Genomic DNA, 26,312 nt, shown 5'->3' with positions numbered 1-26,312 from the left:
TTTCTACGATAAAGAGAAAGTACAAAATACATAGCTACCAGAAAAAACTCTGAATATATTACAAATTAATCGCTGCATACAAGAGAATGTAATCAGTGGAGATTATTATATTAAACAGACACAACAACACATAGGACACCAGCACTCCTGTTACTAATAAGGAACAGTAAATAAAGCGAATGGTGCAGTAGGGGAAAGGGCAAAGCAGAAACAAAAAAGAGTCACCCCCTACAGGGGTATTGGCTTTGCTATTTTGCAGTGCTTCATATTTTTTAAGCCCTTTGTGATCCGGGGAGTTTTTAATACCCTATTTTTTTATTGTTATGATACTATTAAAAGTGTTTTTATTATATATACATCATATCATTTACTACTAGTGTTTGTTCATAGTTCCGAGCTTCTATTTGGTTACACTATTACTTCCTACTTGTTCTAGTGATATTTACAGCTGTTATGGAGGGGGCTTTTTGACTGAACCACTGGCCCATCTGGGTCTTGTGTCTGTCAGTTTCTTTTTGTTTCAGATTATTGTATTAGTTTAAAAGCAGTTATGTTTTATTCTTGGGCGTAACTAGGGTATAACTAAGAAAAGCATATTGGACATATCAGTATCCAGGAGATTTGATACATTTGACTCAATTAATGTCAGAAGGATGCTATAAATATCTGGCTAGAGTCTGCTTAGTCATCACGTTTTGAAAACGGTGTAATGAGAAAAATATGTCAATCAAACCTTCATACAGTTAAATTACTGCATACGAATAATCTATATGTTTTAACAGTGTATTGGCTGAGGAAAAATATATGTAAGATCTTTTGCAATGTGAATAAGACATATGGGGATCTCATCTACTATTCTCAGTAATCCGATTTCTCAGGTCTCCTTCAACATGTCCCAAGATGAACATTTGGGAAGATAGGTAGGGTTTTCATGTTTTTTGTTGTCCTGACCCCACATTCATTTTTTTCTGAAATCCATTCTCATCAAAGTATACTTCCCTTTCCAATAAATGGCGTTTATCTACAGCAGGGGGGGTCTTAACTAGAGATGGGTGAATCTGACCAAATCTGTTACCCTGATGTTTTAGCATTTTTCCCCACTAAATCCGTTTTACGGTATAAAATCCGCCAATTGATTTGGTCAGTTTTAATCCGCGTGGATTCATGAAAACCACCATTGGATACAATCCGTTGACGGATTTATAGAATCCATTCCGTGGATTCAGCATTCTGTTGACGGATTCTTACAAATCTGTCAAAGGGTTGCTGAATCGGCGGATTGGATTCTACAAATTTGTCAACGGAAGGCCGAATCCGCGGAGTATATCGACAGTAATAATAAAAAAAATTGCAAACCGCAAATTGCCCTTTTTCAGATTGAATCCTCTGAAATCCGCGGACCAAAGGAACCGGCTGATCCGCTCCGGATCTAAATACGCCCTAAAAATTCGCCCATCTCTAGTCTTAACCTGAAGGGAACGTGTAAAAAAAAAAAAACAACAACAAGAAATGCCTAAAACGGAACCTGACATTTAAAAAATATATATTATTTAATAGTATTGGCGTACATAGGTAAATACTTGAGGATATAGGGGTCCTTAGGTTCAAAAAGGTTGAGACACTGATATACAGGATCAAAACAGGAACAAGAAATGACAGTAAATGTGCAAAATGCAGCTCCAGATTTGATCAGAAATGGAAGAAACCAACTCTTTTAAAGCCCATGGATCTGTTTAATTTGTTAAGCCCATGGATCAGTGTTCCGTTTTAAGAACTTAGGCCTGGATTCATCAAATTTCGATAACCTAATAATGCGAATTTATCTCCCAAAAACATGAGTTATTTTTATGGTGCAATACATCAATGTTGTATCGCCAACAATACGGCACCTTATTTTGGGTGGGTTAAAAATGTAGATTCTTAAAAAAAAAGAGAGAGAATATCGCACGTTTAAGTAAAAAAATTAGTAGTAATCAAATGTTGATATTTTTAGAAATGCTATTAATACTTGTATTAGCTGCACTTTTTTAACACCTACTCCAGGCTGACGCTAACCAGACCTGCACGTCTCTAACAGACGATCACGTGGCTTTAATTTTATTTTAATAAAACAGTATTGAAGCCGGGGGACTCCAGGGCTCAACCACATTAATTTCAGCTTTGGGAACCCCCTGCTTGCAGGCCTCAGTATGGGATGCTGGTATCTCCCTGCATTCTTTCAAGCTCCCGCGTCAAGTGACCGGGACATTTAAACTTTGCACAGAGATCCGCGACTTCATCTCCATTTTACCGCACTCGCAACTTTATAGACAAAATAAGTAAACTTACAATTCCACTTCGCGCCTTATTGAGGATTGTAGAAATGTTTATTCGTTCTCTATTAACACACACACATTTTTTATTCCAATTCAAGAATATCTTCACTTTATGCAAATTTGATGAATCCGCAAGTAAGCCTGCAAAGAACTATCACTCAACTTGCAAACTGTTTTGTAAAATAGCGAGCTAGTATGTAAGGACTTGTGTTTTCAGAGCAAAATGAAAGAGTGCATTGTGTTAAAAATGTATTGAATTACCTGATCTCATTAGAGATATATGTTGGGATATCCACGTTCTTACACACATCTTCTTAGTATTTTGTTTGGCGTGCATCACGTTAAATTATACAGTATGCACGTAAATATGCTGCAAGTCGTAATGAAACTCAATTAAAAAACATTCAGAATATAAATAATTTTTTTCATGTAACCATTATCCTTTTATCTTACCATTAATCGAATGAACAGTTCAACAATTGCCTCAATTGTTGACGGATGAAGCATCAGCTTCCTACATATGTTCCTACATGTGACTGCACTAAGAAATAGTTGCGTCGACTTACATTAGTTGCTTACACATGGGGTGCTCAACTCCAGTCCTCAAGACCCACAAACAGGTCAGGTTTTCAGGGTATCCCAGCTTCAACACAGGTGGCTCAATTAGTCCCTGCTTCAGCACAGTTGGCTCAATCAGAGGTTTATCCTTCGACTGAGCCTCTGATTGAGCTACCTGTGCTGAAGCTGGGATATCTTTAAAACCTGACCTGTTGGGGCACTTGAGGACTGGAGTTGAGCGCCCGAGGCTAACGCCAAGAAACACTTGATAGACAATTTTGAGGCATTTATGATGCATAAAAGTGCTGCATGCTTGTAGTTTAATATTTCATACCATTTACCTACTGCTGCGGCCAAGTTTATTCGAGCATTTGCCCGTTCTTGGCCGCAGCAGTATCCTGGCGCGCGCCGCAGGGTGACGGGCACGCGCCGATGCAGCGGAAGAGCGCCCTCCGATCGGGGCGCTCTCCCTACCGCTGCCGGGTCCGCCGGGTCCCCCGGAACCCCCTGCCGCCGTCCCACGATCGTGGGACACCAGGGCTCCCTCGGGGAGCTCTGGACGCGCGTGCAGGGGGCGCTGGCACCCGATGATGCGTGACCGCGCATCGGTGATGCGCGGCACGCTGAGGGAGTGCGGCTCGCAAGCCGGGACATTTCCCGGCTTGCGGAATGAGCCGCACTCGGATAAACTGTGTCGGCAGTGTATGTGCGCCATAGACAACATACAAACTCCGCGTCTTGCGCCATCCACTAGCATCAATATTTTCTTTGTGAACAACATCTTGACGCACACACCACACAATTAAAGATGGGCGAATTCACCCAAATCCATTTCCCAGATTTTCGCTTATGTTACCCCCAAAATCTATTTTGCGCTGCCAAATCTGCAAACGGATTTGGGCAGTTTCAACCCGCTGAATCCACGGATTGTATTCTACAAATCCGGCCACGGGTTGCAGAATCCACGAAGTGTACTGGTAATAATAATAAAAAATTCACAAAATGTAAATCGCCCTTTTTGAGTTTGATCCACTGAAATCCGAGTACCAAAGGAACCAGCCGATCTTCTGCGGATCCAAAATCGCCCAAAACATTTGCCCATCTGTACACACAGCACAGACATTTATTTTATACTTTAGCGCACGAAGGCGCACTAAGAATATTCTTCTGTGCGTCTGTTTTATGTCAAAATCCCTTTTTACTTAGCCACCTTTTTCATACACATTATTTTACGTACCGGTTATTAAGACAATCAGGCAAAATTTGCCAGGTTTCTTTTAGCAAACATTCTTCACGGAAATGGCAAACTTCGCCATTTTATTTTGCCAAGCATTAAGACTTAATATGCAAGATTACGTGATTCTTTATACTCTGACATTTACTGCGATTTTAGTTAAAATCAGTATAATTGTCGTCATTTCCCAAAATTTAACATTTCATTTTGCAACAGGGTCATCTGTATAGACTGTAACATATTGGGACAACTTTGCGTAAACCTGCAATGTAACATTTTTTATTTTGTAATAATTTAACTACAATCCCCCATTAATACTCTATTATAATGTAATTATGTAAAAAAAAATCCATGTCCTTCATTTTACCCATATTTCCTGCAAATTAGATTTATGGGACTTAAATATCTTTCAATAAAGAGATGTACCTGATTCAAATACTGGACACTGGAAACATCTCAGCAAAATACAATACATAAACAGTAATAGAAATTTTAATATCTAGTTATTGCCAATTTGCAAATGGGGCTAATTACCTCCCAATCCTGAGGAAACCATAACATTTTTTTATTCTTTATGATCACAATGGGAATATACCAATATCAGTTATCTCTTTGTAATTAATATTCAGGCAATATGTAATGCAAATCACACAATTATAAGTAAGACCATTAAGTACCGTAGCTCTTTCCATGTTTCATTTTTTGTGAAGGTGCAATCTGCCATCAGAGGCAGCAGCATCTGTTCGGAGATGTATAACGTTTAGGTGAGTTGTTTGGGAATAGGGGATCAAAGACAATATTAATTTGATTAATAAAGAAGCCTTCCTCGTGCATTTCTCCGTTTTCAATGTAAACGGTAGGTAGGTGATCACAACAGCTATGTCTTACACGAGAGGAAGCTGGAAGGTGGGCTCAAAAGATTCAATCATGATCTAGTCGTTTGTTTGCAGAATGAAATCAAATTCACATTTCAGGTATTTATTTAACAAACCTCAGGTTTGCATGGAAGTTTGGATAAATGTTTGTTGCAAATACATCAATATTGCTTTTGTGGTCTGACTCCCGCCCTTGGTCAAATGAAGTTCACCTTTACTGGCAGCAGGAATAATCAAAACAACGACCTTGTCACAGACAATTTTGTTAGCAATTAAGAAAGTGAATTACCATAATGAACTATGGCTAAAGAACGATTGTGTGCAGTTAAAAACATTTATGTGGGCAAACTTTGAGTGAATAAAATAGACTTAAATTGTTAAAATCCTGCTCATCCTAACAGTTCAATACATTCCTTGGGAGAGTGTAAATTACTACACAGATTTGTGCTGATTTTGCTTGAAATGTTTTACAGAGAAAGTAGACACACTTTTTGGTTGCTTCTCCTGAATAGTTCTGACGAGGGTGGCTGCCAGGAGGCTCCCCTCTCCCCCCACCCGCACCCACACGGATCGTACAAATAAAGACAGGAAACCGGAACTGGAGGTATAAAAGGCTGTGGCTATTTATTTATACAAAAACCTAACAGGGTAATTGCCACTCCCTGCCAGAGTGCTCCTTTGACAGGAGGAGACGGCACCAGGGCAAGCTGCGATCACCCAAAGACCACCCGAGTGGTTGTGAATAAACACTGTTGGGGTTCTAATAAGGAAGGATGGACCTCCCCGCAGCGTAACCATGGCAGATTCTGTCTCCGGAGTCACGGCTTTTTGCTTTCCAGTTGCGGCTCCGGTGACGGTAAGTTTTGCTACATCTGTATTATTAACCTCACTTTGCTCTCTCTCTAGTCTCTCTCTCTCTCTCTCTCTCTCTCTCGTGTCACACTCTCTCTAAATATATATATATATATATATATATATATATATACAGTATATATATATATATATATATAATACTGAGTTAAGTTATGGTGAGTAAAAAAAGTGACAAAAACCCTCCACAGGAAAGCAAATATGCAAATATAGCTGTATGCTCATCTGCATGTCTTAGGCAGGTCTGCAACCCCGCCTTTCCCCATTATCACCCAGCATACAGCACTTCCACTGCAGCAAGGGATTCTGGGAAATGACATGCAAATGAGCACACAGTGTCACTTTTTGCCTCAATAACCACTTGCATGTCATTTCCCAGAATCCCTTGCTGCAGTGGAAGTGCTGTATGCTGGGTGATAATGGGGAAAGGCGGGGTTGCAGACCTGCCTAAGACATGCAGATGAGCATACAGCTATATTTGCATATATATATATATATATATATATATATATATATATATATATATATTGTATGTCTTATTTATATAGCGCCAAAAATGTACATAGCGCTTCACAGTAGTAATACATGTTGTAATCATATAAATAACAAATAATATTAATAACAGGTCATGGGAATAAGTGCTTCAGACACACTGTAAGAGTAACCTTAAGGAAGAGGAGTCCCTGCTCCGAGGAGCTTACATTCTAATTGGTAGGTAGGGGAACGTATAGAGACAGTAGGAGGGAATTCTAATAAGTGCATCTGCAGGGGGCCAAGCTTTATGTATCATGTGTCCAAGCTTTATGTATCATGTGTCCAGGATTATCCATGGTGCTACTCATATGCTTCTTTAAGCAAATGTGTCTTAAGGTGGGTCTTAAAGGTGGATAGAGAGGGTGCTAGTCGGGTATTGAGGGGAAGGGCATTCCAGAGGTGCGGGGCACAAAGTGAGAAAGGTTTAAGGTGGGAGAGAGCTTTAGATACAAAGGGGGTAGAAAGAAGACATCCTTGAGAAGAACACAAGAGTCGGGATGGTGCATAGCGAGAAATTAGGGCTGAGATGTAAGGAGGGGCAGAAGAGTGTAAAGCTTTAAAAGTGAGGAGGAGAATTGAGTGTGAGGTGCGGGAGAGGGATTTCAGGAGGGGAGACACGGAGACAGATTTAGGAAAGAGTAGAGTGATTCTGGCAGCAGCGTTTAGGATAGATTGTAGGAGAGACATGTGAGAGGCAGGGAGGCCAGAAAGCAGGAGGTTGCAGTAATCGAGACAGGAGAGAATGAGGGCCTGAGTCAGAGTTTTAGCAGTTGAGTAACAGAGGAAAGGGCGAATCTTTGTTATATTGCGGTGGAAAAAGCGACAAATTTTAGAAACGTTTTGAATGTGAGAGGAGAATGTGAGAGAGGAATCGAGTGTGACCCCTAGGCAGCGTGCTTGGGCTACTGGGTGAATGATCGTATTTCCAACAGTGATGTGTAGGAGGTAGTAGGGCCAGGTTTAGGAGGAAGTATAAGGAGCTCTGTTTTTGCAATGTTAAGTTTCAGTCAGCGGATGGCCATCCAGGATGATATTCCAGAGAGACATTCAGAAACTTTGGTCTGTATAGCAGGTGTAAGGTCAGGGGTTGAAAAGTAAATTTGTGTGTCGTCAGCATAGAGGTGATATTTAAACCCAAAAGATGTGATTAAGTCACCTAGAGAGAGTGTGTAAAGAGAAAAGAGAAGGGGTCCCAGGACAGAGCCCTGGGGTACACCCACAGAGAGATCGATAGCGGAGGAGGAGGTGTTAGCAAAAGAGACACTGAATGTATGATGGGAGAGGTAAGAGGAGATCCAGGATAGAGCTTTGTTCCGAATACCAAGAGTATGGAGAACGTGGAGGAGAAGAGGGTGGTCTACGGTGTCAAATGCTGCAGAGAGGTCGAGTAATATAAGCAGAGTGTAATGACCTCTGTCTTTGGCAGTAAGGAGGTCGTCGGTTATTTTAGTGAGGGCTGTTTCAGCAGAGTGAGCAGTGCGGAAGCCAGATTGTAGAGGGTCTAGAAGAGAATAGGTGTTGAGAAAGTGTAGCAATCGAGAGAATACAAGACGTTCAAGGAGTTTGGAGGCAAAAGGCAGGAGGGAGACAGGTCGATAGTTAGAAGGACAGGTAGGGTCAAGCTTGCTGTTTTTGAGCAATGGTATAACTGTTGCATGCTTCAAGGAGGATGGAAAAGTACCAGAGTAGAGGGAAGAGTTAAAGATCTGTGTGAGCATAGGGATTATAGAAGGAGCAAGAGGTTTTAGGAGATGGGCAGGTGGTAGAGGGAGAAGAGGAGATCAGCAGTGACACATCCTCCTCCCAGATAGCAGAAAAAGAGTCAAGAAAGGCAGGAAGAGAGCTAGAAAGCGGTGTGGGATGGGAGGAGGCAACAGATGGGATGTTCTGACATATGGATTCCACCTTTTCCTTAAAAAAGTCAGCAAAGTCCTGAGGTGAGATGGAGGAAGAAGAGGAGGCAGGCGAGGGTGGTCTGAGTAGAGAGTCAAAGACAGAAAAGAGTCGGCGTGGGTTAGGTGTGTGTTAATTAGTGATGAAAAGTAGGTTTGTTTAGCCTGGGATAGGGCAGAGTTGAAACAGGACAGCATAAATTTGTAGTGAAGGAAGTCTGCAAGCGTATGAGATTTCCTCCAGAGTCGTTCAGAGGAGCGAGTGGAGGAACGCAGCATGCGTGTGTTGGAATTTAGCCAGGGTCTGGGGTTTGAAGGGCGAGGACGGCAGAGAGAAAGTGGGGCATGTAGATCAAGAGAGGAGGATAAGGCAGAGTTGTAGTTCCTGACCAGGTTGTCGGGGTATGAAGCAGAACTTAGAGGAAAGTGAGGAGCGTAAAGTGGACTCAAAAGCTGGTAGATCAATAGAGCGCAGGTTTCTAAGTGTAAAACAGAAAGTGAATCTCAGCGCTTCTCCACCGAGCCACCAACAAATCGGAAAATAAATATTCACAGTGAAAAATAAATCTGTAAAACAAAGGAGACTTTTGGTTACATAATTTGATCAAATAATGATAAGCCTGCTAACCACACCAAGGCAAGTCTCAGTATGTATATACAGTATGTATGTAAGTCTCAGATTATATATAAAATCATTCTAAAAGATTGTGAAAAGGCATCAACAAATAAAGGAAAAACTGCAAGCAGTAACATGCCTATATATTCATTATTTAAACATTACCAAACATTGTCCACATCAACAGCACTTGCATACCCTCACCATCATCACCCTCCATTGTCACACAGTCTATGATAGTTCTACAGCATATCTCGTTGTAATCCAGGGGGAGCATGGAGGGAAATAGAACAAAAAGACAAAAAACAATCTAAGTGTAGACAGTTTTTTAAATTAGTGTAAAATTCTATGTCTTGTCTTGGCTCGTATGTGATGCCTACTTACAAGATGTAAGTTAAAATCAAGCGGTTTTGACACACAATGGTCTCTGCTAGGAATGTTGTTCTCCACTCAGTGATGGGGTCTCCAATTCTCAGCTCAGCAACAGTGTATATGTAAAAGAAATGATACCATAGTGCAGACCAGTACAATATAAAACTCGACTTTATAGGGTTAAAAAATGAACACTTACAATAAAAACAAGTAATTTAAGCATGTTTCACAATCATGGAGAGAAGAGTTTGTTAGCTTCAGGCTCACCCGCCTCCTCCGATGTGACTTTGTGTAGTTCACCTCTCTCTGGGACTGTGTCTCCGGCGGTGGACGGCGTCTTTCTGGGCTGTCCCCCCTCGTGGGCTCCCTCTTCTGTGGGTTGTTAGACTCCCATTAAGCAGATGTTCGCAAGTACTGCGCTTGGAGCTGCCTCTCGGGTGGATGATTCTGCCTCTCTCTCCGCCGGTGCGTCACTTCCGCTCCGTCCCGATACGTCACTTCCGGGCGCGGCTAGGTGAGTATCTGTATGGCACTCTCTCCTCTCTCCTCTCAGGACGGCTACCACTCTACGCGTTTCGCCAAAAAGGGTGTTTGGCTTCCTCAGGAGTGTCCAACACTCCTGAGGAAGCCACACACCCTTTTTGGCGAAACGCGTAGAGTGGTAGCCGTCCTGAGAGGAGAGAGGAGAGAGTGCCATACAGATACTCACCTAGCCGCGCCCGGAAGTGACGTATCGGGACGGAGCGGAAGTGACGCACCGGCGGAGAGAGAGGCAGAATCATCCACCCGAGAGGCAGCTCCAAGCGCAGTACTTGCGAACATCTGCTTAATGGGAGTCTAACAACCCACAGAAGAGGGAGCCCACGAGGGGGGACAGCCCAGAAAGACGCCATCCACCGCCGGAGACACACAGTCCCAGAGAGAGGTGAACTACACAAAGTCACATCGGAGGAGGCGGGTGAGCCTGAAGCTAACAAACTCTTCTCTCCATGATTGTGAAACATGCTTAAATTACTTGTTTTTATTGTAAGTGTTCATTTTTTAACCCTATAAAGTCGAGTTTTATATTGTACTGGTCTGCACTATGGTATCATTTCTTTTACATATACACTGTTGCTGAGCTGAGAATTGGAGACCCCATCACTGAGTGGAGAACAACATTCCTAGCAGAGACCATTGTGTGTCAAAACCGCTTGATTTTAACTTACATCTTGTAAGTAGGCATCACATACGAGCCAAGACAAGACATAGAATTTTACACTAATTTAAAAAACTGTCTACACTTAGATTGTTTTTTGTCTTTTTGTTCTATTTCCCTCCATGCTCCCCCTGGATTACAACGAGAGTGACGATTTGTGGGACTAGTGAAACCAGTCCCCACCAGCCGGGTTTGAGCAGGGGGTTTGAACCTTTTAATATTATTTGCACGTTATTTGAGCACATTAACATTGTTGATCAATCAATTGATTTTGGTAAAAATTCACTATATAGCCTAAGTGTACACTAATAGAGTTAGCGCTGTTTCTTTCACCTTCACATAGCACAGTTCTACAGCATATGCCATCATCACCACCAGTATCATTGACCAGTGGTTCATGTTGTGATGACCCAACACCACCAGTACCACAACGATGACAACCACAACAACCAGTACCACCAGTTATGTCTCCCGTAGGTCGTATTTTAAATGCAAGAGCTGTCAAGTGGCATTTTTTAAATCTTTCAAATGATCAGCGTGCAGCTACAGTACAAGTGGATTAGGTTGGCACATTTGCATTAAGAGGACACATTACCCACAATTCACAGTGAAAGATAGACACAGTAAGACAAAAAGAGGGTCATAGCAATCAGAAAACACAGTGACACAATTGGAGATGGCGACAATGGCTCAACGTCACCGCAGACACCACCAAGACGGTTACAATTGACTCATAGCGAATTTGGTGATAATGGGGATTTAGATGATCTTGGTGTAAATGGTATGATGATGAATGGCAGTGAGGATGATAATGATGGTGTGGGTGCTAGCCCAGCAGATTGAAAACCAGACATGTCAGTGCTACTCCCAGGAATACAGGCATCCAGATATGCCCCTCCAAAGCATCAACAGCAGCCCACAGGTTGGGAATCATTTGAAAAGGTAAACAAATTCCACTGCATCCATGATAGAGCTCTGCTGCAGAGTGACAAATTTGCAAAAATGCTTGCCTTTTAAATTTGTAATCTCAGGGGTTTAAAGAGTTTATGGAATGTGCAGAGCCAAGTTGGACCATCCCAAGCAGATCATATTTCTGTAACAAGGCACTTCCCAATCTGTACAGCATGGTTGTTGCATGGTGGTTGAGGTTCTTGCTATACCTTGATAAAGCGCTTGAGCACGAAATGCATAGGGGCGTTATTTACCAGTAAGCTATCTATAGTATGTGAGCTGAATAAATTCTTTTTATGGGAGTTACCCTCTGATCATTTTTTTTAGTCCAGCATCGGTTGTTCTCCGGTTTTTTTACACAGATGCTTCCTGTATACCTGTAGATGGGCGAATTTATTTATTTTGGCTGATTTGGATCCGGAGCCGATCGGCCGGTTCCTTTGGGCTGCAGATTTCAGCGGATCAATCTCAAAAAGGGTGATTCGCGTTTTGCAGATTTTTTATTATTATTATACACTCCTCAGATCTTTAAGAATCCGCCATCGAGTTGCTGAATCTATGGATTGGATTCTACAAATCCATCAACGGATTGTATTCAATGGCGTTTTTTGATGATTCCTCATGGATTCAAACCGAACAAATCTGTTTGCGGATTTTACACTGTGAAACGGATTTTGTGGGGAAAATGCGAGAAAATCTGGGAAACGGATTAGGGCGGAAACACCCATCTCTATTTCTTGCATGGTGGGAGGGCAGTAGAGTACTTTACACCTCACTACTGACATGGCATAGGGGCCATGGAGATGGTGACTACCTGACTGTTACTACCCATAGGTTGTGTTTTACTCAATGTAGTAATAATAAAAAGCGGGTTGCAAAATCTGCAGAGTGTATTGGCAATAATAATCAAATATCTGCACCACACGAATCGCCCTTTTTAAGATTGGTCTGCTGAAATCTGCGGAACAAAGGAACCGGACGATCCGATTCGGGTCCAAATTCACGGGATACAAAGAAAGTGATAAGAAAGGCGTTCCCACAGCAATTAAAGTGATAAAAAGTACCCGTGTAAATAATAATGAATCTTCAATATTATTGTGAATAATAAATGAATTACTGCCTTAAAAAGTGCATACAGTGATAAAACAAATATAGCTGTAACTCCCTGCTCAGAACCTCTGGTAGGGACTGTCTTCGTTGGCCCCAGAAAGGCTGAAATGTTCTTCAAATGAAGCATGGGAGAGAATCAGCAAAAAAGAAAATGGAAAAAACAACTTAATGCAGGTGTTTCAATCAATTGGTGATTCGCAGGAGTCTTGGCTCCTATGCAATGCCTACTTACAGTTCAGTCGAAAGTTACTTCCGGCTTCAGTTTCAGGCTCTGTAAGTGGATTGGCTTTATCAGTGGCAAAACGCATTGAGTGGGAGTTTTCTCAGACCTCAGAGCACTCACGGACACGATGTAGAGCCTGAAACCGAAACCGACGTTTGACCGAACCGGAAGTGACGTAACGGAGCTTGCGATGACGCCGGCAAGGACTCCCACAGCCGGGAACGGCAGTTTACACCATCGGCGTCACAGATGGATCGGAGGCGGTGATAAGATTAGTTACTCACGATGTCTAACTATTGTGATATTCTTTTACTGACCGTACAGAGTGTGAGTACGGTTCTTATTCTTTTATGATATTAAATGTATTACTTACTGATCTCTCGCTATTCTATAATTTCTTCCACATAAAGGTGCACCTCTTCTGAATTTATAAAAGCAAATACATTGAAAGAGTTTTGGAGTCGCAAATTATATTTATTACGCCGTAAGTAGGCATTGCATATGAGCCAAGACTCCTGCGAATCACCTTCACTTTTTTCCATTTTCTTTTTTTGCTGATTCTCTCGCATGCTCCCCATAGAATTTGAAGAACATCTGTGTCCAAATTCACCCTAAAAAAGTCACGCACCTCTATTTTAACTCCTTGAGTGCAACAGCGCTTCCAGCTCTCCGATCGCATGCTCAGAGTAGATCACATACTATCATACAAGACCTAGCTACTATGTCACGGGGCCCTTGGTGTGTCAGACCCCATGATGCAGTAGCTACAGGTGCGCCGGCGAGTATTCTAAAACTTGCCTTAAACTTGTCTTGGAAAATCTGGGGCTACCACCAACAAGACAATCCAGTTTGAATTGGACTGCCAGGGACCCCTGCTGTTAATCCGATGGGCCATTAGTCTGTCAGAAATGTCACTGAAATGTTGCAGCATGTACCCAGCATGTACCCAGCATGTGCCCATATATGAAAAACGACACAAGATGGCGCTCTAATATACTCTCAATAGTGCTCAGTGCTCAGTGCAAACTTACAGTAAAGTGTATTGTGGACAATACCTATTAAGTGACTAACATAACACAATAAAATGCGTGCACAAAAATTATCAGTGCAATCTAATAGTGACAAAAATAATCAGTGCAATCTAATAGTGACAGTGAATAAAAAGTGAAATAATAAGGTTAAATGATCATTCAATGATCATTCAAACCCTCAGATAGGACTGTTTCATGGTCCAATGGAATAATATGAAGAAAAACACCAGGGGAGCGATGGTAAACCTTAAAAAGAAAAACACTACATAGTGCAAATATTGTATGTACAATTAAACGTGAATAATATAGGAGCTCCCAAATGCAAACTCACAATAGAGTAGATATTAAAGAGCATATAATCCAGCCGTGAAAAAGGATGGTTCCAGGCGAGTATGGTAGGAGGACATCAGACCTCAAGGAGATTAAAACACCATAGTGTAGATGGTAACAAAATGCGTTTATGCCAAAGAAGATAATTTGAGGCTTTTTTTTAACAAAATGCGTTTATGCCAAAGAAGAAAATTAACAAAATGCGTTTATGCCAAAGAAGAAAATTAACAAAATGCGTTTATGCCAAAGAAGATTTTTTTTTAACAAAATGCGTTTATGCCAAAGAAGAAAATAGCAAAATGCGTTTATGCCAAAGAAGAAAATGCAAAATGCGTTTATGCCAAAGAAGAAAATAACAAAATGCGTTTATGCCAAAGAAGAAAATGCAAAATGTGTTTATGCCAAAGAAGAAAATCAAAATGCGTTTATGCCAAAGAAGAAAATGAAATGTTGCAGCATGTACCCAGCATGTACCCAGCATGTACCTGGGTCTTGTTGGTGATTGCCTCAGATTTGTTGTAGAATACGCGTCGGCACTACAGTACAGTACATCTTGGGGCACTCAAGGGTTAATGTAGGTAAAGTCCAAATGGTTGTACTGTTCTGTAGCCTTTTTACTTTTATTAACCCATGCACAATAAGGCAGGAAATAACAGCTGTACTATACATAGAAACAAGCTGCTACAGTAAGACTATCATTTTGCCATTCTCTGTCATCAGCTTTACTTTATGATATACCGTATACGGTAGATATATATTCTTGATTTGATCACCAGATTATGGGCAAACCAACCAATATTCTCTCCATGAAAGGCATCCTTTGATGGAGATTTAAACAGGAGAAAACCCACACAATGTTGCATTTGTTTGTTGTTTATGGAAGCAGTGCAGAATAGTTGTTATTGATTTTTCAATATTTTAGTCTAGTAAAGCGTTTGCTCGGATGATTTTCGATCATCAAACAATAGAAGGAAAGTGCTACCCAAAGTAATCTTCAATACTTTTGACATTTTGACATTTACTCTTTTTAAATAATCTTTTACATATGTTGGTGTTCTGTAGATTTGGCTGTTATGTGATGAGAATGAACAACCTGTTGGTGTTTCAGTATGTCCTACAGATTACAGCATGTCTAAGAAGCACTATCTGAGTCACCCAAAATCAAATACACCTAGCTTAGAGGTGTGGACATGTTCACTAAAGTTTGTGAGTCAGCAAAATCTGCCTGTTGCTTTGTTGTTGTTGCGAAAACTGCAAGTTTCCAACAATTAAAACTTTGCAAAGCATTTAAAGGTCAATGAACATGGTCACATGGTGCTTTATATAATGCAATTTACGGCTATTTGTACTCATTTCTGGTGAAAAGTGGCAACATTGGCACCATTTCTGTCAAACCAGCACTCATGAAAATCAAAATGTGCTGCCTCATTAGTTGAAAAATGTATTTATTACAAAAAAGTAAATTTACAAAAACTAATATAATCAAGGTAAATTTCACACAAAAAATGATTGTAAGTTTAAAATTAAGAGATACAGGCTTGAAGCCCTGAAGAAGGATGAGGTAAGAGCAAGGAAACTTGAGGTAAGCGTAAGGGCAAGGAAGCCTGACGAAGCATGAGGAAGCCTTAGGTAAGGGTAAGGAAGCATGAGGAAGCCCTCAGGAAGCCTGAGGAAGGGCAAGGAAGCATGAGGAAGCCTGAGGTATGGGCAAGGAAGCATGAGGTAAGGGCAAGGAAACCTGAGGTAAGGGTAAGGGTAAGGGAAACGAAGCATGAGGAAGCCCTGAAAAAGCCCGAGGTAAGGGCAAGGAAGCCTGAGGAAACACAAATGTGCTTTTGGAGATCCGTGTGGTGATTACATACGTCTTATTTTTAAACTAACTATTAGACTTTTTCCCTGGTTAAATAGATTTTTTGAAAATGTACATTTTTGTACATTTAATTTTTCAACTAATGAGGTAGCAAGTTTTGATTTTGATTTTTATAAGTGCTGGTTTCATCTAAATGTTTCTATGTATGTGTATTGTGCCTGATGGTGGACCTTAGCACCAATTACTATTGTGCCTGAAGTTCTGGACCTTAGCACCAATTACAATTATTAACATAGGATCAGTGCAAGTCCTGTTTTTTGTCATTTTAAATTTCAAACAAGGAAAAATGTTTTTTGCAATTTGGCAAAACAAGGTAAATTCCTGAAAAAAAACTAAATAAATATTTTGTGAAGCAGGTTTCAAGATATTCCCACATCTCCAAACATTATGCTTATTAACATGGTTTTTTTCTGTTAACATATTTAAACAAAGTAGCGAAGCATATTTAAAAGAAACAGAAGTGCTAGAACAACAGGTCGCCCCCTGGAGCGTGGGAGGCTCAGGGGAAATGTGAGTACTTCTTCACGGAAAGGGTAGTGGATTCATGGAAACCAAACAAAAGCCTTCAAAAAGACGTGGTAGAAGCTAATATAATAAAAATGCTTGTGATAGACATAAGACTATCCAACATATAAAAGATCAGGGGTCTGAAGTTTTACAACAGAAAGAAAAATGGGATGACTAGGTGGTCAAGTGATTCTTATCTGATGTGAAATTGTCTGTGTATAGGCTTTAAAGGCCAGACATGGGTTTGTACTTAACGCAGGAAATATGCTAAAGCAATTCCAATGCATTAGTTGTTAGAGAACAGTCGCAAAGATGTGTTTGGAAAATCCAATTTGGTGTCAATTTTGTTCTGCCGGTTCCCAAAAATGGCAAAGCCAGTATAACCAGCCTCACACTGATGAGACTCAAAAAGTCACAGTGATCTGGTTTACTGGCTGTGCATGTCTTTAACCCAGGCTGTGCTGAAAAAGCTATGTAATATGACAGGCATAAGCTTATACAGTAGGAGTCCACGTTAAAATGGATTAGAAGCAAAAGGTGACACTATGGGGCTTATTCACAAAGCAGTAATAAAATCAGTGCTTTTGCATCCGACAATGCATTTTTTTTATTGTGCTATAAGACATGAAGCCAAAAGAACGGTTCACTAAGAAGTGAAGGCCATTTTTTAAAGTCCGATAAAAAAATGCACTATCGTGCGTCATGTTTTTTTGTATCAGTGCTATCGTGCTATAAATTCTATAGCGCGATAGCTGATCTCCATGCACGCTGCGTCTTCATGCACGGCTCTTACAGGCGATCCTGCAGTAAAAATATTGATTTTGATAATAGTGTACATGAGCAGGGTTCTCTTGAGCTGAACCGCATTGGTTTCAGCTTTGGGGACCCCCTACTTCCCAAGAAACAGGCCCCATTATGGGGCGCCGGTATCCCCTGTGCTTTAAAATCTCCCGCGTCACGTTACCATGGGATTTAAATCCTGAAGGGGGATACAAGCACCCCATAATGGGTTCCTGTATCTCAGGATGTAGGGGGTTCCCGAGGCTGAAACCAATGCGGTTCAGCTCAGGAGACCCCCTGCTCATGTACACTAGAATCAAAACCCCAATAACAATTGGAAAGAAATGTATTACCGTGGCGACTATCCACTATGGTCATGAAGCAGCTTTAAAAGCCGTATTGGTTTTAGCCTCAGGGACCCCCTACTTCCCAAGATACAGGCCCTGTTATGGGGTGTCGGCATCCCTTTGCAGGATTTGAATCCCCCGGTCACGTGAGCAGTGACGCGGAGAATAACAAAATGGTGAAGATACTGTACCCCATACCGGGGCCTGTATCTCATAATGTAGGGGGCCCGAGACTAAAATCAATGCAGTTCAAATCAAGAGACCCCCTGCTCCCGAACACATTGATCAAAATTTATATAGAAAACCATGGAAGGAGTGAACCCCTTCACTATAAGAGCGTTGTTAATTACTTTATTAGATCATTATTTTATTAGATCATTGCTATGTTACTGTAGGGGTTAAGTGCTTCCGCTATCCACCCAGGAGATCTAAACATCCACCTTTGAGCAAGTATCCCCCCCACCCCCAACCCTTGTACACATTAATTGTCATTGTGGTTAAAAATAACCACAATATGTGTATGGATTGCCACAATCACAATAATGGGCCCACCAAAATTATATTGTTAAATGTGCTGTGCTGTGCAAGGTCGCTGTAAATAAGACAAATTCTTGCGCATCCCTTAAATGTCATTCCACAACGTTTACACCCCTCTGTTTTAAAGCAGGTCGCCATTTTGGCTTTTCGGAGTTTATCAAATATGTAATATGTGCAGCAATGCAGTGCACATATTCATAATTAGTTGTGTACTTTGCCTATGGATCCATTATGATGTGTTTGATTGGCTCATTCTGTGTTAGTGACTAAGATAAATGCCTGGGAATGCAGCAGATTTATAGCTTATATTTAACATTATGACGGCTATTTCATGTTATCTGGCAGTGGGTACAGTATATAACATTGTTGCAGTGATAGGAGGTCTGGCACAACAAATGGCTGTAGTACAGGCAGTTTGATCATTTTCACTCAATGATACTTCATAAATGGTTGTTAGAGAAACTATTCATGCATAATAAATTATACGTTATAAAAAAAAAAATTGTAAATAGATATGTGAAAAATCATTTTAGGCCACAAACAAATGCAAACATTATTAACGTGTACTAGACAACTCTTACAATTCAAAACACGTATGATGTCTGTTTTCATGCAGCTGAAATTTTTTCATATAGGTGTACATTTATAAGTAATATGACATATCTACTTATTTTACAGATGTTGATATCTCCATTCCACAGACAGAAGATCATGTGAATGGAAGTATCCAAACAAGAAAAAGTTACACCTTTTACATAGTCTTTAGACATGCTGTAAACATGATTTAGACACTTGGCTACATTACGTTGGGACTAGTGCTATGAGACACAATATACTGAACATGATATTTTGAGGTTATATCTCTAAGCAATTGTTATATTTTTCACAACTCTTGATATATTTTATATATTAAACAAATGATTATCCTCATTTTGAATTAATGAGACATTTAAAAATGCTGTTGTGAACATGACAATACAATGTATACTAATGTAATTATATTGATTGTATCGGTGTGCAATTTTTCAGATAGCTCATGATCCTGACATTTTACATAAGTCATATAAATACTCCGAATAATATTTTACTACGTTGTGTGTACAAATACACTAGAAAATTATTGTTTGTTATATAGTAGAACTTTCATATATTCATCAAACTTCCACATGACTGTAATTGTATTAAGCATTTACATGAAATATGACAAGATTGCAGTGTGTAAAGTTGCCATACAACAAATGTAACTGATCTTAGGGACACATACCAGGTTACTGATACAAGATATCCCCATGTCAGAAGCTCATACCCCTGCAGCCATAGAAAATTACTGTATTTTGTCATTGTAAATTAAGTGTCAATTATACAATTAAGTAAGGAATGTGAACAATAAAATATATATATATATATATATATATATATATATATATATATATATATATATATATATATTGCAAAGAATGACCTAGGCGCACATGTGCAGGGGAAGAGAAAGGAAAAAAAGAGAGGAAAAAATCATAGGGCAGTATATCAATACAAACAGATAAGAATTCGGTGAGATATGCACTTACACTAGTAAGATCATTAAAGGCCTTTAATCCACTTAGGGACTCTCGAACTCAGCTCCTGTAGTTCGTCTGTTTCTTGGCTCCTGGATCTTTGGAGGGGCTTGTCCTGAAGGCTCCTTGCAGCAATCACGATAAGTCTGTTTTAGCAGACTGTACCTTGATGTGGATCTCAAATAAAGGGATGGGTAGGGAATAAAAGGAGAAACATATGTGTAAAACCCTTTAATAAAACATATAAGGATAAAAACAAAGGTATTCAACTCACATTCTATGAGTTAAAAACGGGCAGTAGAGAGTGTTTAGCGAGTCTCTCACACTCGTGGTATAGAACGCCGACTTCCAGACCTCCTCACACCGGCAAGTGCTTCCGCATCAGGTGATCGGATCTCGTACGGCTCTCGCGAGATTTTCCTCTGTGTAATTCACTGCCAATGCTCCGTTCGGCTCACACTAGAAACAGTCTCTCGGCATCACTCTCCCTGCTCCAATCACGCTGGCCCTACGCGTTTCTCCACTCGGGCTTCGTCAGGGGCTGCTATGGTTACCTTATCCCCACCCTGGGTATTTAAACCTACCTCTATTGACCGATTGGCTGGTATTTCATTAGCTGGCATACAATTAATTAAGCATTCAGCAGGCATATCTAGACCATAGTGACACATCAAGGGACTTGAATAAAAGTTTAGTCCTATTCAATGGCCCTATATACACAATACCTGCCATATATAGATAACAAATATGTAGATAGCAAATATGTATTTAATTGGAAATCACTCACGTGTTCCGATTTGGGGGTTAAATATGTACCCCATCTAAGGATATTTTTAAGACCTCATACACGTAATGGCAGTTATTGTGTATTTAGCAATTGAAATTTGAAAGTTAATTTAGTATATAATACAGAGCACGTTTGATATCTTAGATATCTCAGATAAACAGTTTCTATATTGTTACTTGTAACCAAGTCTTTGGAACAACATGGGATACATATAATACTGCAACATTATGTTGCCAATGGACTATATCCAGACTTACATTAGTTATTTCTCATAATCTCTAGAGAGGAATTGTTTATCTACCTATAATTTGGTTGGAACATATATTTCCATTATAAGAGAGATAAAAATAATAGATTTTTATTTGTTTTTATTTAGGTAATAGAGAGGATTATATTCGTAGATTGCATCAACATATATATATAACGATTTTGTCCGTTTTAATATGTTCACCATACTTATTACAATGTTTAGAGCATATTGGATGATACCTATTATATAATATCGGCCCAAATTATCTTAACAAATAAATAAATAAATAAACCCGTGTGCTTATTCTGATTAATCATAAATAACTAATATGTGCACCATTAATATAAAATTAGTAAAGCATTAATTAATTTGTTCAAAAAATGACTAATGCAAAAGTGATATAAATTTATATAAACTATACCCTTATTTGTGATTGCTATTACATGAAATACATCATATATACTTTATCTTTAACCCATTTATCTAACCAATATATATTGGCCATATTATATAATTAATATCCAATATGTATCAGATTTATATACCATTACTCTAATCAGGGACAACAATGTAATTTGTGAAAATAGACATATGCACCGATCATGTATTTACGTGACCTAAATCTTTCCAATTTAGTCATATGTATACGGATATTGGGTCTATACTTCTCTTTATGCATACGTATAACAGCACCATAACTCCAATTTTTTTATTGATCCACACTCCACTATGCCAAATATATCCAAATTGATATATATAGCAAATCATTATGTTGGGCTATCCCTATGTATTTATTAGACGAAAAAAATCATCTTATGATGATAATGAGGATAGTACTTTAAAGGATACCACTTAGCATCATGTACTTTAGTCTACGGTATTCCGTTCTGTATGGGAAAAAATGGATATTTACAATTGTATATATACAGCTGTATATATATTTGTGGTGAAGACAAGAATTTAAGGGGGGAATTGTGATTGGTCTCCCTCTCTCTACATTAATTCATAAAATGGACCGGAGAGCATAATACACCATTTTACAGGATATCACTTTTTGCACAATAATTTGCAATAATAATATTTGATAATCCATATTGCATAAAGATTGGATATATGCAATTGTACAGTATATACACATAAAAGGCAAAGTACATCAATTAGGGAGGGGATTGGAACGTTACATCCTATGTTTTACACATTAAAGCATATCGTAAACCAGATTATAGAAGATAAACCAAGAAATACACATAAACGATGAGAACTTTATACAAAGAGAAAAAACGAATATATAACTCTTAGTTGACTTTTGATATCACCAGTACATAGTGTGAGTCAATTGTGCATAATGTAAGTCAATTGTGTTTGAAATATGAGCTATCACTCACCAAAGAACAGAGTGGGACATGGCGCTAACAGACTTTTATTTAATCTTTAAGGAATGACCCCAGGTCGATGTCTATATTCATCCCATTTGGTATGAGTGTTTTTAGGGTGTAAATCCAGAAGGTCTCTTGCCTTGAAATTTTAATTACCTGGTTACCCCCTCTCCAATTGGGATGAATTTTATCTATTCCGAAGAATTTCAGACCACTTGGGTTTTGATCATGATGTTCCTTAAAGTGCTTAGATACGCTATGTTGCATGAATCCCTTCTCTATGTTCTTAATGTGTTCAGCAACTCTCATTTTTAATTTACGAGTTGTTCTCCCTATGTACTGTTTATTACAAGGGCATTGTAACATATAGATTATATAATTAGAATTGCAGTCAATAAAGTCCTTTATTTCGTATTCCTCTTGTGTTATTTCAGATTTTATCTTTTTGAATGTTTTCTGTGTATTTGAATTCAATTTACACCCCTTGCATGTTTGACACTTGAAGAATCCATTTGTTACACTCACTGGCTTAACACATTCTTTCTTCAAACAGCTTGGTGCCAGTTTCTGTTTTAAATTTGGGGCCTTTGTAAATATTATTTCTGGCTTAGATGGTAAAATTTGTTGTAAAATTGGATCTTTGTGAAGAATATTCCAATGCTTATTGAATATTCTTTTAATGTGTTTTGAAGAGTCTGTATACCTTGTTACAAAGGGTATTGAGATCTTATCCTTCTCTCCCCTCTCCTTCCTCTCCCCATGTGACCTATAGGATAACAGATCTTTCCGTTCCATCTTGGTAACCTTCCTATAGGCCTCATCGACTATTTCCCTCTTGTATTTTCTCTCAGAAAATCTTTCCATTAGCTCATGAGCTTGTTCGTGAAAAATGTCTTCCTGTGTGCAATTACGTCTCACTCTCTGTAGTTGTCCTAAGGGGATGTTATTGATCCATTTGTCAAGATGTCCACTATCTCCCATTAGGAAGTTGTGGCAATCTACCTCTTTTACAAAGGTCTTGGTCTCCAGTATACCATTGGAGACATACAATTGTAAGTCCAAAAATTCTATACTCGTTTGACTGTATTTGTGGGTGAATCTCAGATTGTATGGATTGTTGTTTAGTTGGTTCAGAAAGATGTTTAATGATTCTATGCTGCCGTTCCATATGAACAGTATGTCATCTATGTACCTATGCCAGGATACCAGATTTGCTCCATACCCATGACCTGACCAGATGTAGTTGTCCTCCCACATCCCCATGAGGATGTTGGCATAGTTTGGAGCAAATCTGGTACCCATGGCGGTACCCCTAATTTGTAGGTAGTATTTGTCGTCATACCAGAAGTAATTATGGGTAAGTATATGTTTAATGCAATCAACAATAAACTTAATCTGTAACTTGTCCAATTCACCATTTTTAGTCAGATTTTCTCTCACTGCATTGCATCCCTGTATATGGTCAATTACCGTATACAGGGAGCACACGTCACAGGTGACTAGTACATAATCATCACTCCACACCATATTCTGAACAATATTCAGAATCTGAATACTATCCTGGACATATGATTTCAGTTTTTGAACTGGTTTTTTTAGGAATGTATCGATATAGCCTGAAAGGTTAACAGTTAGGGACTTTATTCCAGACACTATTGGTCGTCCTGGGGGGTTGGTGGCATCCTTGTGGAGTTTTGGGAGATAATAGAATATGGGAATCCTAGGGGACTCTACATTTAGATATTCCCATTCGGTTTTATCTCGGATTCCATCTCTATATCCCTCGTTCAGTAGTTCTAGTAATTCCTTTTTAAAGAGATCAGTTGGGTTGTTTGGTAATATTCTGTATGTAATTATATCCCCCAACAGTCTGTATGACTCCCTGTTATAGTCACTTCTATTGAGGATAGCCACCCCCCCCCTTGTCTGCTGGTTTTATAACAATGTCTTCCCTTTTCGAAAGTTCATCCACTGCATCTAGTTCTTTTTTTGTTAGGTTTTTTATGCTTTTATTTCTCTTGTCCCTTCCAAGTTTCTCTATATCCTCCTGTACAAGTTTGGAAAAAGTATCTATATGTCCTCCTTTTAGATAACTAGGATAGAAAATTGAGCTTTTTTTGTGGGTTGTATGTACAAATCTTTCACAAGTGGTTACATTATTACTTGTCACTTCATGTGTTATATTTTGTTTCATGAAATATTTTTTAAGAGTAAGATTACGGGCAAACTTACTGATGTCTATGTAAGTATTAAATGTGTTGATTTTGTTTGTTGGTGCGAAAGCTAAGCCTTTTTGCAATATGCTTACTTGATCGTTGCTTAGGACCGTATTGCTCAAGTTAAAGATCCCTTTTGTTGGAATTTCTATGTTGTTTGTTTTTTCGCGGGCTTTTGTTCCTCCTCTCTTTCCTCTCTTTGTGGACTTTCTATCTTTCTTTTCTGTGGAGTATTGGATTTGTTCTCCTCTCTCACTTCTGACAGGACTTTTATTATTTCTCCTGGTTTCTCTCTCTGTTGTTTCCTCTCTAAAAAAGAAGATGAGGAGGTGGATGTTGATGGTTTTATCTCATCCTCAAACACCTCCTCTCTTTCCCTTTCTCTAGGATAATAGTCCTGTTTGGTATTTTGTTTACCATGGTATCCCTTCCAACTGTGTTTCCTACCCCTATAATCACTGGATTCACGTCTATCATGGTGATATTTGTTTTTATTCCAATATCTATTGTCTTTGGGGTGGTATGTGTTGGACCTTGGGCCCATGTATCTGTTCTCATTAACATTCTGGTGTCCTTGTTGTGTCTCATTTGGGTTAGACCCCTTAGATTCCTGTTTTGGCTCTTGTTGATTTTTCTTCCATGATCTATAACAATTATTTATATAATCCTCCTTATCTCTCCTAAACTTTCTTTGTTTAGATAGTTTAGTGTCTTTTTCAATCTTATCGGTTCTCTGTTTGACTTTCTTTTCAGTGTCTTTATGTTTTTCAGTTTTATCTAAATTATTGAGTTTGTTTTCTATGGTCACGATATCTGTCTCTAATAAAATTAGACTCTTATTTCGTTGTCTAATGAGTTACTTCATTAGTTCCACAGATGCCTTGTCTAAAATGCCATTCCATTCTTTCATAAATAATGCATCGTCTTGGTCTGATGTAGGGTCTTTAAATATTCTAAGACCTCTTGGGATCCTATCTACTGCAATATACTGTTCTAATGCTATAACTTCCCAGTATGCTTTAGTATCTTTGACCATTAGCCTTTCTAGTTTAAGGAATAGTGTATCCAAATCTTCCTCATCTCCTGTAATGCTATCTAACCTTATGTCATCTGAGAATATATCTTCCATATTAATACCTCTATGTTTCCTCATATAAAAAATGGAATCAGGTTCCATTGCAGTGGCCATACCAGGTTACTGATACAAGATATCCCCATGTCAGAAGCTCATACCCCTGCAGCCATAGAAAATTACTGTATTTTGTCATTGTAAATTAAGTGTCAATTATACAATTAAGTAAGGAATGTGAACAATAAAATATATATATATATATATATATATATATATATATATATATATATATATATATATATATATATATATATATATATATACATATATATATATCACTATTTGGTATCACAAGTCCTCATAACTAATTGTAGTGAAGTATATAATGGTTATAAATAAGGGTAAAGGTTATAAAAACATTATATATGATTTACTGTACAGTAGTTGGTAAGTATCAATATAACAAATTATCTGCATATTGATCACAAGAATAGCAATATCTCTTAGCTTAATGCAGAACAATCAGCATTGTATGATGTGCACATTGTAGGGTTGCGGGGGAGGGGGGGAAAGAACATACTTTAGGGAAGGACCAATGTGTTAAACACTCACATACAATTGACAGATGATCTTGTGATTATTTAGAAAAAAGATTCCCAATGATTTTGTACAGAGCAGGGTCCTATGATTAGATAAACACATTGAAATGTGACACACATCTTGAGATGACTATACACTAGATTTTCTTATATGTAAATCACATTCTTACATGAGAAATAATTTTCTATTACATTCCGGCGGGTCTCCACCCCACTGGCTGTCTGCTCCCTAACCCCTGCAGAAGGCACGGGAGGATCCTCCTCTAGATCCTCCCGTACGTTGCCTTGAAGATTGTGACGTAGTGC

This window comes from Ascaphus truei, chromosome 14 (assembly GCF_040206685.1).
Source record: "Ascaphus truei isolate aAscTru1 chromosome 14, aAscTru1.hap1, whole genome shotgun sequence".
In the NCBI taxonomy this organism is placed as follows: domain Eukaryota; kingdom Metazoa; phylum Chordata; class Amphibia; order Anura; family Ascaphidae; genus Ascaphus; species Ascaphus truei.
Note: the sequence above shows the minus strand (reverse complement) of the source record.